The 12,369-nt window shown below is 47.1% G+C and overlaps 1 long non-coding RNA gene across 1 annotated transcript in view; it reads left to right on the top strand.

Annotated features, from left to right (window-relative positions):
- The window catches only part of LOC149983493 (uncharacterized), a 119,318-nt gene extending 108,072 nt beyond the window's left edge, over positions 1–11,246 (top strand). The window contains exon 3 of the long non-coding RNA XR_016496110.1: positions 11,116–11,246. This is a non-coding gene — a long non-coding RNA (uncharacterized LOC149983493). The remainder of the gene's footprint in view (positions 1–11,115) is intronic.
- The last annotated feature ends 1,123 nt before the right edge of the window (positions 11,247–12,369 follow it).

The following is a 12,369-nucleotide window of genomic DNA, read 5'->3' as shown; positions in this document are numbered from 1 at the left end:
CCAAGCCTTCCCCATTTCTCCTTCTCCCAAATCCATTCAGCTGATGTTCTGAAAGAGCTGCAAAATCTGGACCCCTACAAATCAGCCGGGCTAGACAATCTGGACCCTTTCTTTCTAAAATTATCTGCCGAAATTGTTGCCACCCCTATTACTAGCCTGTTCAACCTCTCTTTCGTGTCGTCTGAGATTCCCAAAGATTGGAAAGCAGCTGCGGTCATCCCCCTCTTCAAAGGGGGGGACACTCTTGACCCAAACTGCTACAGACCTATATCTATCCTACCATGCCTTTCTAAGGTCTTCGAAAGCCAAGTCAACAAACAGATTACCGACCATTTTGAATCTCACCATACCTTCTCTGCTATGCAATCTGGTTTCAGAGCTGGTCATGGGTGCACCTCAGCCACGCTCAAGGTCCTAAACGATATCTTAACCGCCATCGATAAGAAACATTACTGTGCAGCCGTATTCATTGATCTGGCCAAGGCTTTCGACTCTGTCAATCACCACATCCTCATAGGCAGACTCAACAGCCTTGGTTTCTCAAATGATTGCCTCGCCTGGTTCACCAACTACTTCTCTGATAGAGTTCAGTGTGTCAAATCTGAGGGTCTGTTGTCCGGACCTCTGGCAGTCTCTATGGGGGTGCCACAGGGTTCAATTCTTGGACCGACTCTCTTCTCTGTATACATCAATGAGGTCGCTCTTGCTGCTGGTGTGTCTCTGATCCACCTCTACGCAGACGACACCATTCTGTATACTTCCGGCCCTTCTTTGGACACTGTGTTAACAACCCTCCAGGCAAGCTTCAATGCCATACAACTCTCCTTCCGTGGCCTCCAACTGCTCTTAAATACAAGTAAAACTAAATGCATGCTCTTCAACCGATCACTACCTGCACCTACCCGCCTGTCCAACATCACTACTCTGGACGGCTCTGACTTAGAATACGTGGACAACTACAAATACTTAGGTGTCTGGTTAGACTGTAAACTCTCCTTCCAGACCCATATCAAACATCTCCAATCCAAAGTTAAATCTAGAATTGGCTTCCTATTTCGCAACAAAGCATCCTTCACTCATGCTGCCAAACATACCCTTGTAAAACTGACCATCCTACCAATCCTCGACTTTGGCGATGTAATTTACAAAATAGCCTCCAATACCCTAGTCAACAAACTGGATGCAGTCTATCACAGTGCAATCCGTTTTGTCACCAAAGCCCCATATACTACCCACCATTGCGACCTGTACGCTCTCGTTGGCTGGCCCTCGCTTCATACTCGTCGCCAAACCCACTGGCTCCATGTCATCTACAAGACCCTGCTAGGTAAAGTCCCCCCTTATCTCAGCTCGCTGGTCACCATAGCATCTCCCACCTGTAGCACACGCTCCAGCAGGTATATCTCTCTAGTCACCCCCAAAACCAATTCTTTCTTTGGCCGTCTCTCTTTCCAGTTCTCTGCTGCCAATGACTGGAACGAACTACAAAAATCTCTGAAACTGGAAACACTTATCTCCCTCACTAGCTTTAAGCACCAACTGTCAGAGCAGCTCACAGATTACTGCACCTGTACATAGCCCACATATAATTTAACTATCAACTACCTCTTTCCCAACTGTATTTAATTTATTTATTTATTTTGCTCCTTTGCACCCCATTATTTTTATTTCTACTTTGCACATTCTTCCATTGCAAAACTACCATTCCAGTGTTTTACTTGCTATATTGTATTTACCTTGCCACCAAGGCCTTTTTTTGCCTTTACCTCCCTTCTCACCTCATTTGCTCACATTGTATATAGACTTGTTTATACTTTATTATTGACTGTATGTTTGTTTTACTCCATGTGTAACTCTGTGTTGTTGTATCTGTCGAACTGCTTTGCTTTATCTTGGCCAGGTCGCAATTGTAAATGAGAACTTGTTCTCAACTTGCCTACCTGGTTAAATAAAGGTAAAATAAAATAAAAAATAAAATAAAATCTCTCTATGTACAATTTGACAACTGATAGGCCTAATACTGTCACTCATGAAATTTTTGTAAATGTAATAATGTCTATAGGCTAGCTTTATTGATGGGCCGGCTGTGCAGGTTTACTGGCATCGTTTGTTTCCGCTCATTAACTTGGATAGAGTCAAATATTTGTTTTTTGCATTATTCTAAAGGCCTACTGCAACACATAGCATGTTTTCCTTTCCCTTACAATACATTCGATTAGAAATAGAGTCATAGTAAATAAAATAGTCCAATAACAGACATTTTGATAAATAAGCCCAGTCAAATGATTTGCTCCTGATAAATAGGTGTAACACAAACTCATCAATACACTATTGTCTTTCTAAATTAAATCAATCTCTCCATCCTCCTTATCATTCAGTTAGCCCTAATTTAAATTAAATTATGAAGTAAGGTGCACAATTATTGCCCATTCACCCATTTGTCATTCATTCAGTGAGGAGAGAGAGAAGCATTAGCCCCTGTCTGGGTATCAACGTCTTACAGTACATTGTCTTGGCAGGTTAAGTTGTGAATAGGCGTGAGAAGAAAAAAAAACTAAAAACACTCTAAATGAGCAATGTAAAAAAAAATATTTTTAGGGGGAAAAGCCAGGGCAGTTTAGTGAGAGGATGTTTTCCTGACACCACACTCTGAGTGCCCTCACCTCCTCCGTGTAGGCTGTCTTGCCGTGGTTGGTAATCAAGCCTACTACTGTTGTGTCGTCTGCAGGGTGAGTCATGGGTGAACTAGAAGTACAGGAGTGGGCTGAGTATACACCCTTGTGGGGCCCCAGTGTTGAGGATCAGCGAAGTAGAGATGTTGTTTCCTACCTTCACAACCTGGGGGCGGCCCGTCTGGAAGTCCAGGACCCAATTGCACAGAGCGGGGTTGAGACCCAGGTTCTCAAGCTAAATATGAGCTTGGAGGGTACTATGGTGTTGAATGCTGAGCTATAGTCAATGAACAGCATTCTTACATAGATATTCCTCTTGTCTGGATGCGATAGGGCAGTGTGCAGTGTGAACCTATTGGGGCGGTAAGCAAATTGAAGTGAGTCGAGGGTGACAGGTAAGGTAGAGGTGATATGATCCTTGAATAGTCTCGCAAAGCACTTCATGATGACAGAAGTGAGTGCTACGGGTGCGATAGTCATTTAGTTCAGTTACTTTTGCCTTCTTGGGTACAGGAACAATGGTGGCCATCTTGAAGCAAGTGGGGACACAAGATTGGGATAGGGAGAGATTGAATACGTCCGTAAACACACCAGCCAGCTGGCATGCGCTGAAGATACGGCTAGGGATGCCTTCTGGGCCGGCAGTCTTGCTAGGGTTAACATGTTTAAATATCTTACTCATGTCAGCCACGGAGAAGGAGACCCCACAGTCTTTGGTCTTTGGTCTTTGGGCCACGTCGGTGGCACGTTATTATCCTCAAAGTGGGCAAAGAAGGTGTTTAGTTTGTCTGGAAGCAAGACGTCAGTGTACGTGATGTGGCTGGTTTTCCTTTTGTGTTCCTTCATTTTCTGTAGACCCTGCCACAGACAGTTGAAGTCGGAAGTTTACATACACCTCAGCCAAATATATTTAAACTCGGTGTTTCACAATTCCTTACTTTTAATCCTGGTTAAAAGTCCCTGTCTTAGGTAAGTTAGGATCACCACATCATTTTAAGAATGTGAAATTACAGAATAATAGTAGATCCACATTCCCAGTGGGTCAGAAGTTTACATACACTCAATTAGTATTTGGTAGCATTGCCTCTAATTGTTTAACTTGGGTCAAATGTTTTGGGTAGCCTTCCACAAGCTTCCCACAATAAGTTGGGTGAATGTTGGCCCATTCCTCCTGACAGAGCTGGTGTAACTGAGTCAGGTTTATAGGCCTTACTTGCACACGCTTTTTCAGTTCTGCCCAAAATGTTGCTATAGGATTGAGCTCAGGGCTTTGTGATGGCCACTCCAATACCTTGACTTTGTTGCCTTTGCGCCATTTTGTCACAATTTTGGAAGTATGCTTGGGGTCATTGTCCATTTGGAAGAGCCATTCCGAGCCACTCCTGCGTTGTCTTGACTGTGTGCTTAGGGTCATTGTCCTGTTGGAAGGTGAACCTTCACCCCAGTCTGAGAACCTGAGCCCTCTGTTGCAGGTTTTCATCAATGATCTCTCTGTACTCTGCTCTGTCCATCTTTCCCTCGCTCCTGACTAGTCTCCCAGTCCCTGCCTCTGAAAAACAACCTCAGAGCATGATGCTGCCACTACAACCCTTAACTGTAGGGATGGTGCCATGTTTCCTCCAGACGTGACGCTTGATATTCAGGCTAAAGAATTCAATCTTGGTTTCGTCAGACCAGAGAATCTTGTTGCTCATGCTCTGAGAGTCTTTAGGCGACTTTTGGCAAACTCCAAGCGGGCTGTCATGTGCCTTTTTACTGACGAGTTGCTTCCATTTGGCCACTCTACCATAAAAACCTGATTGGTGAAGTGCTGCAGAGATGGTTGTCTTTTTGGAAGGTTCTCTCATCTCAACAGAGGAACTCTGGAGCTATGTCAGAAGTGACCATATGGTTCTTGGTCACCCTGACCAAGGCCCTCCTCCCCCAACAGCTCTGGTAACCAGTCTTGGTGGTTCCAAACTTCTTCTATTTAAGGATGATGGAGGCCACTGTGTTCTTGGGAACCTTCAATGCTGCAGAAATTGTTTGGTACCCTTCCCCAGATCTGTACCTCAATACAATCCTGTCTCGGAGCTCTACAGACATCATGTCTTGGTTTTTGCTTAGTTTTTGCTCAGATATGCACTGCCAACTGTGGGACCTTATACAGTTGAAGTGGGAAGTTTACATACACTTAGGTTGGAGTCATTAAAACTAGTTTTTCAACCACTCCACAAATTTCTTGTTAACAAACTATAGTTTTGGCAAGTCGGTTAGGACATCTACTTTGTGCATGACACAAGCATTTTTGACATCATGGGAAAATTAAAAGAAATCAGCCAAGACCTCAGAAAAAACATGTGGACTTCCACATGTCTGGTTAATCCTTTCCAAATGCCTGAAGGTACCACATTCATCTGTACAAACAATAGTACGCTAGTATAAACACCATGGGACCACGCAGCCGTCATGACCGTTCAGGAAGGAGACGCATTCTGTCTCCTAGAGATGAACATGCTTTGGTGCGAAAAGTGCAAAACAATCCCAGAACAACAGCAAAGGACCTTGTGAAGATGCTGGAGGAAACCGGTACAAAAGTATCTATATCCACAGTAAAACGAGTCCTATATCGACATAAGCAGAAAGGCCGTTCAGCAAGGAAGAAGCCACTGCTCCAAAACTGCCATAAAAATGCCAGACTACAGTTTGCAACTGCACATGGGGACAAAGATTGTACTTTTTGGAGAAATGCAAAGATGACTGCAAGAGCACAGAGCAGAATGCTTAATGAGGTTAAGAAGAATCTTAAGACTTAAAGAAGTATCTGGAACATGCTTACATCTTAAGACTTAAAGAAGTCTCTGGAACATGCTTACATCTCTGTTGACGAGTCTACGATACGTTAAACACTAAACGAGAATGGTGTTCATGGGAGGATACCACGGAAGAAGCTACTGTTGTCCCCCCAAAAAAAGTTTGCAAAAGAGCATCTGGATGTTTCACAGTGCTACTGAAAAAATATTCTGTGGACAGATGAAACTAGAGTTTTTTTGGAAGGAACACACAACACTATGTGTGGAGAAAAAAGACACAGCACACCAACATCAAAACCTTATCCCAACTGTAAACTATGGTAAAGGGAGTATCATGGTTTGGAGCTGCTTTGCTGTCTCAGGGCCTGGACAGCTTGCTATCATCGAAAAAAAATGAAGTTTATCACAGACATTTTGCAAAAGAATGTAAGGTTATCTGTCCGCCAATTGAAGCTAAATCGAAGTTGGGTGATGCAACAGGACAACGACCCAAAACAAAGAAGTAGATCAACAACAGAATGGCTTCAACAGAAGAAAATACACCTTCTGGAGTGGTCCAGTCAGTGTCCTGACCTCAGCCCGATTGAGATGCTCTGGCATGACCTCGAGAGCAGTTCACATCAGACACCCCAAGAATATTGCTGAACTGAAACAAGAGGAATGGGCCAAAATTCCTCCTGACCTTTGTGCAGGTCTGATCCGCAACTACAGAAAACATTTGGTTAGGTTATTGCTGCCAAAGTAGGGTCAACCGGTTATTAAAACCAAGGGTTCACATACTTTTCCCACCCTGCACTGTGAATGTTTACACGGTGTGTTCAATAAAGACGTGAAAAGGTACAATTGTTTGTGTGTTATTAGTTTTAAGTAGACTGTGTTTGTCTATTGTTGTGACTTAGATGAAGAACAGATCAAATTTCATGACCATTTTATGCATACATCCAGGTAATTCCAAAAGGGTTCACATACTTTTTCTTGTCACTGTAGCTTTAAAATGTGTACTAAAGCTGTCAACTAACTTGTCTGAGTAGGCATATGCATTAGGCTTGGTCAAATGTAGGGTTAAGGAACAGTTTCGCAGACACAGATTACACCTAGTCCTGGACTAAAAATAATTTTGTCTGGAGATTTTCCATTGATCCAGGACTAGGCTTGTCTGGGAAAACCTCCCCATAATGTTTTACTGAGTGTAACGGGGTTATGTTTACATGAAAAAACATGTTTACATTACCAAGTACATTCATGGGGTAACCTACTCTAAGAGTGTGTGTTAGGCTGTTTGAGAGGTTTGAATCCTAATCAACCCATCCAATGTGAGTACATCTGTTGTTGATGTACAGTAAATCAGTAAAGCTATAGTACTCTAGCAGTAGTCAAGCTGCTTATGCTGAAATGCCTTGTTAGTGTATAGGTTAAATTTAGCTTTTGAATTTCCTGTCTTTTTCAGTTTTAGACATAAGCTAATATTTCACTTTAAAACAGTTTTTTGTAAAAATATTTATATAATTAGAGTAGATTGGTGTGTAATAATGTGTTGTGTAATGTACTGGTTTATTTTGTATTTAATTAGAGTAGAGTAGTGTGTAATAATGTGTTGTTGTCACGACTCCCTCCTCTTCCTGTTCGGGCTGCGCTCGGAGGTCGTCGTCACCGATCTACTAGCTGCCACCGATCCCTTTTCCCTTTTCTGTTGGTTTTGTCTCATTGGTTACACCTGTTTCCTGTTTAGGTTTTAGTTGGGCTATTTAAGCTGGTAATGCCCGCCTGCTCTTTGTGCAGGCTTATTTTTCCTCTGTTCATGTTTGTGGTTGTGCGATCTCCTTTGTTTTTCTCCTGACTGGTTGGGTCCTGGTTTTGGGCCGGTCTTGTTATTGCACCTGGTGTTTTGGCGTGACAATTTTCCCTGCGGCGGAATAAAATATTGTTCTTTACCCTCTGCTTCCTGCGCCTGACTCCGCACCCACTACTCATAGAAGTGCGTTACAGAAGCCCGCACCACCATGGAGTCAGCAGGAGCAGCGGCCACCCCCCTTCCATCGATGGAGGAGCGCGTCCTCCATTATACAACCATCCTCCATCAGATTGCGTCAGCGATGGACAAGATGATGGAGAGAATGGACCGATGGGAGAGGAGTGGTCTCCCCACCTCGCCTCCAGCTCTTCTGACGACTCAACCCACTCCTCCGGCGGTGTCCGGCTCCAGCGCACTTCGTCTTGCGCCCTCGAGGGAGTACGATGGAGCGGCGGCTGGGTTCCAGGTATTTTTGCTCCAGCTCGAGCTGTACCTGGCTACCGTGAGGCCGACTCCCTTGGGCAAAGAGAGTGTGAGCGTCCTCGTCTCCTGCCTGACGGGACGAGCCGTGGAGTGGGCCAACGCAGTTTGGAATGGCCCAGACTCAGCTAGGTACCACTATCCAGAGTTCACCTGCCGTTTCTGGGCCCGTGTTTGACCACCCTCCGGAGGCCGAGCGGCGGGTGAATGGCTGTTCCACCTTAGGCAGGAGACGAGGAGGACTTCACGCTGGAGTTCCGGACCTTGGCGGCTGGGGACGGCTAGAATGACAGGGCCCTGATGGACCACTACCGGTGCAGCCTCCGGGAGGAGGTCCACAGGGAGCTAGCTTGTCGGGACGCCACTCTCTCCCTCGATGAACTCATAAACATGTCGATCCGGCTGGACAATCTGCTAGCTGCCTGCGGGCGTTCGGAAAGGGTCCTGTCAGTTCCACCTCCTGGCTCTCCCGCTCCCATACCTATGGAGTTAGGGGGGGCCGCATCGAGGGGTACCGGAGGAGGAGGCTCCTCCTGCACCAGCTGTGGTCGGAGAGGACACACTTCCGACCGGTGCTGGAGGAGCCCGTCTGGGAGTCGAGAGGGCAGGCAGAACACTTCTCGGTCACCCCAGGTGAGTCAGCACCAAACTCACACAGAGCTCCCTGTTGGTCACATGTTTGTATAATTTTTTTTGTTGAGTTTTCTCTCTCTTTCCAGCATAAGGCGCTAGTCGATTCAGGCACAGCTGGGAACTTTATGGATCGCGGACTTGCCAGTAAGCTGGGGATTCCGCTGGTGCCGATAAATCCACCCTTCCCCGTGCACTCCTTAGATAGCCAACCGTTAGGGTCAGGGCTGGTCAGGGAGGCCACGGTTCCACTGGACATGGTAACGCAGGGGTTTCAGAGCGGATTAGTCTCTTCTTTATCGATTCACCTGCGTTTCCAGTGGTGCTGGGGCTTCCCTGGTGGGCCAGTCACAATCCCAGGATTTCATGGAAACGGGGCTCTCCGGGGGTGGTCAGAGGAGTGGTTGGGTTGGTGTATGGGAGTTTCCATCGGTGCCACGTCGGTGGAGAGTCCAGACCAGGTTTCCACTGTGCGCATTCCCTCTGAGTAGGCCGATTTGGCTATCGCCTTCTGTATGAAGAGGGCAACTAAATTACCACCTCATCGACAGGGGGATTGTGCGATAAACCTCCAGGTAAACTCTGCACTTCCCAGGAGTCAAGTGTGCCCATTGTCACAGGAGGAGACGTTGGCTATGGAGACATATGTCACGAATCTCTGGGACAGGGGTACATTCGGCCCTCCACGTCACCCGTCTCCTCAAGGTTATTTTTTGTGAAAAATCCATGCATTGATTATCGAGGTCTCAATTCCATCACAGTGGGGTTTAGTTACCCACTACCTTTCATCGCTATGGCGGTAGAATCATTTCACAGAGCACATTTTTTCATGAACCCCAGGAGCGCGTATAATCTGCTGTGTATTCGGGAGGGAGACGAGTGGAAAACCGCGTTTAGTACCACATCTGGCCATTATGAGTACCTCGTCATGCCGTATGGGTTAAAGAATGCTCCATCCGACTTTCAATCATTTGTAGACGAGATTCTCAGGGACCTGCACGGGCAGGGTGTGGTGGTGTATATTGATGATATCCTGATCTATTCCTCCACGCGCGCCGCGCATGTGTCTCTGGTGCGCAAGGTGCTTGGGCGACTGCTGGAGCATGACCTATACGTTAAGGCGGAGAAATGTGTGTATACGTTAAGGCTGAGAAATGTGTTTGCCAATTACTACTGGAGGTTTATCCGGGGATTTGGCCAGGTGGCGGCTCCCATTACCTCACTGCTGAAGGGGGGGCCGGCGCGTTTACGGTGGTCGGCAGTGGCGGCCAGATATTTCAGTTGTTTAAAGGGCTGTTTACTGATGCTCCCATGTTGGCACATCCGGACCCCTCTTTGTCGTTCACAGTGGAGGTGGACATGTCCGAGGCTGGGGTTGGAGCCGTGCTATCACAGTGCTCGGGCACGCCACCGAAGCTCCGTCCCTGCTCTTTCTTTTCGAAGAAGCTCAGTCCGGCGGAGCAAAACTATGATGTGGGGGACCGGGAGTTGTTAGCTGTGGTAAAGGCCCTGAAGCCGGGAGTTGTTCGCTGTGGTAAAGGACCTGAAGGTGTGGAGACACTGGCTTGAGGGGGGCAAGCACCCTTTCCTCATCTGGACTGACCACCGTAATCTGGAGTATATCCGGGAAGCGAGGAGACTGAATCCTCGTCAGGCAAGGTAGGCCATGTTTTTCACCAGATTAGGTTTACTATCTCGTATAGACCAGATTCCCTCAACACGAAGGCCAACGCGCTGTCCCATCTCTATGACACAGAGGATCGGCCCATCGATCCTACTCCCATCCTTCCAGCTTCAAGGCTGGTGGCACCGGTGGTATGGGAGGTGGACTCGGACATTGAGCGGGCGTTACGGTTGGAACCTGCGCCTCCACAATGTCCTACAGGTCTTAATTAAGTACGTGCCACTTGGTGTCCGTGATCAATTGATTCCCTCCCCGTTCCACAACGGCTGTGGTCTCATCTGTCGGTGTACTTAATTACCGATCTTCCCCCGTCTCAGGGGAACATCGCGATCCTGGTCGTTGTGGATCAGTTTTGTAAGTCCTGCCGTCTACTCCCGTTGCCCGGTCTCCCTACGGCCCTACAGACTGCGGAGGCCCTATTTACCCACGTCTTCCGGCACTATGGGGTGCCTGAAGAGATTGTTTCTGTTCGGGGTCCCCAGTTCACATCCCAAGTGTGGAGGGTGTTTATGGAGCGTCTGGGGGTCTGGGGGTCTCGGTCAGCCTGAGTAATGGGCAGGTGGAGAGAGTGAACCAGGAGGTGGGTAGGTTTCTGCGGTTGTATTGCCAGGACCGGCAAGGAGAATGGGCGAGGTACATCCCATGGGCGGAGGTTGTTCAGAACTCACTCCGCCACTCCTCCACAAACATGTCACCATTTCAATGCGTGTTGGGCTACCAGCCGGTCCTGGCACCGTAGCATCGGAGTCAGACCGAGGCTTCTGCGGTGGAGGAGTGGGTGCAGCGTTCTAAGGAGACCTGAAGGGCCATCCAGGAATCCCTCAAGCAAGCTGGTGGACGGCAGAAGAGGAGTGCTGACTGCCACCACAGTGATGCCCCCGAGTTCGCACCGGGGGACAGGGTCTGGCTCTCAACCCGAAACCTGCCCCTCCGCCTGCCCTGCCGGAAGCTGGGGCCGCAGTGTGTGGGGCAATTTAAAGTCCTGAGGAAGATCAAGGAGTGTTATAGATTACAACTCCCTTCTTACTATTGTATTAACCCCTCATTTCATGTGTCTCTCCTCAGGCCGGTGGTAGCTGGTCCCCTGCAGGAAGGTGAGGTGCCGGAGGTCCCTCCGCCCCCTCTCGACATCGAGGGGTCCCCGGCATACACAGTACGTGTGAGGGGCTTGCAGTACCTCGTGGACTGGGAGGGGTACGGTCCGGAGGAGAGGTGCTGGGTACCGGTGGGGGACATCTTGGATCCGTCACTGTTGAGGGATTTCCATTGCCTCCATCCGGATCGCCCTGTGCCTCGCCCTCCGGGTCGACTCCCTCCTCTTCCTGTTCGGGCGGCGCTAGGCGGTCGTCGTCACCGGTCTACTAGCTGCCACCGATTCCTTTTCCCTTTTCTGTTGGTTTTGTCTTATTGGTTTCAGCTGTTTCCTGTTTAGGTTTTAGTTGGGCTAGAGTGCTTTGAGTGTGTTACAGTTGCGTTACATAGAGTGCGTTACAGTGTGATGTACGGTTTTATTTTGTACATAACTACCTTAATCTTGTTTGGACCCAAGGAAGAGTAGCTGCTGCCTTGGCTAATGGGGATCTGTAATAAAATACAAAACTAAATTGATACTTGATAGTATAAATTTAAAATCTTATAACATTTTTTTTTGTGAAATAACATTTGTCAAAATAGTCTAGACAATTTTCCATAACCATAAAATATGAAATTTTAATTGCCGATGCCAATTAAAAGGGCCAGGCAGATATTTGAGACTGCGTTTACAGTATTCCACTTCTTCACAGTTTTGCCGGTGCAACTACGTTTTTTTTAAGCTATGTCCTGTACAGTGTTGTAAGTCATAGAAATGAGAAAAGGCAAGTATCTTGTTTTGTACTTTTAGTATTTCAAACATAGTTGTGATGTTTTGAATGTTCATTTGATGTTCAAAGCATCCGATTGACCAATTAAGAGCTGTTTTCACAACCCCCTCCCCCCATGAACATAGTCTATCCCGTACTAACTTTTAACATTAAATTAAAATTAAAAAATTTAATTAAATCTAGAATCGGCTTCCTATATCGCAACAAAGCATCCTTCACTCATGCTGCCAAACATACCCTCGTAAAACTGACCATCCTACCGATCCTCAACTTCGGTGATGTCATCTATAAAATAGCCTCCAACACTCTACTCAACAAACTGGATGCAGTCTATCACAGTGCCATCCGTTTTGTCACCAAAGCCCCATACACTACCCACCATTGCGACCTGTATGCTCTCGTTGGTTGGCCCTCGCTTCATACCCGTCGCCAAACCCACTGGCTACAGGTTATCTAC

This window comes from Oncorhynchus mykiss, chromosome 5 (genome assembly GCF_057628025.1).
Source record: "Oncorhynchus mykiss isolate SJ-2025 chromosome 5, ASM5762802v1, whole genome shotgun sequence".
Classification (NCBI taxonomy): Eukaryota; Metazoa; Chordata; class Actinopteri; order Salmoniformes; family Salmonidae; genus Oncorhynchus; species Oncorhynchus mykiss.
The sequence above is the reverse complement of the archived record's forward strand: the minus strand, read 5'-3'. Positions and strand labels throughout refer to the sequence as shown.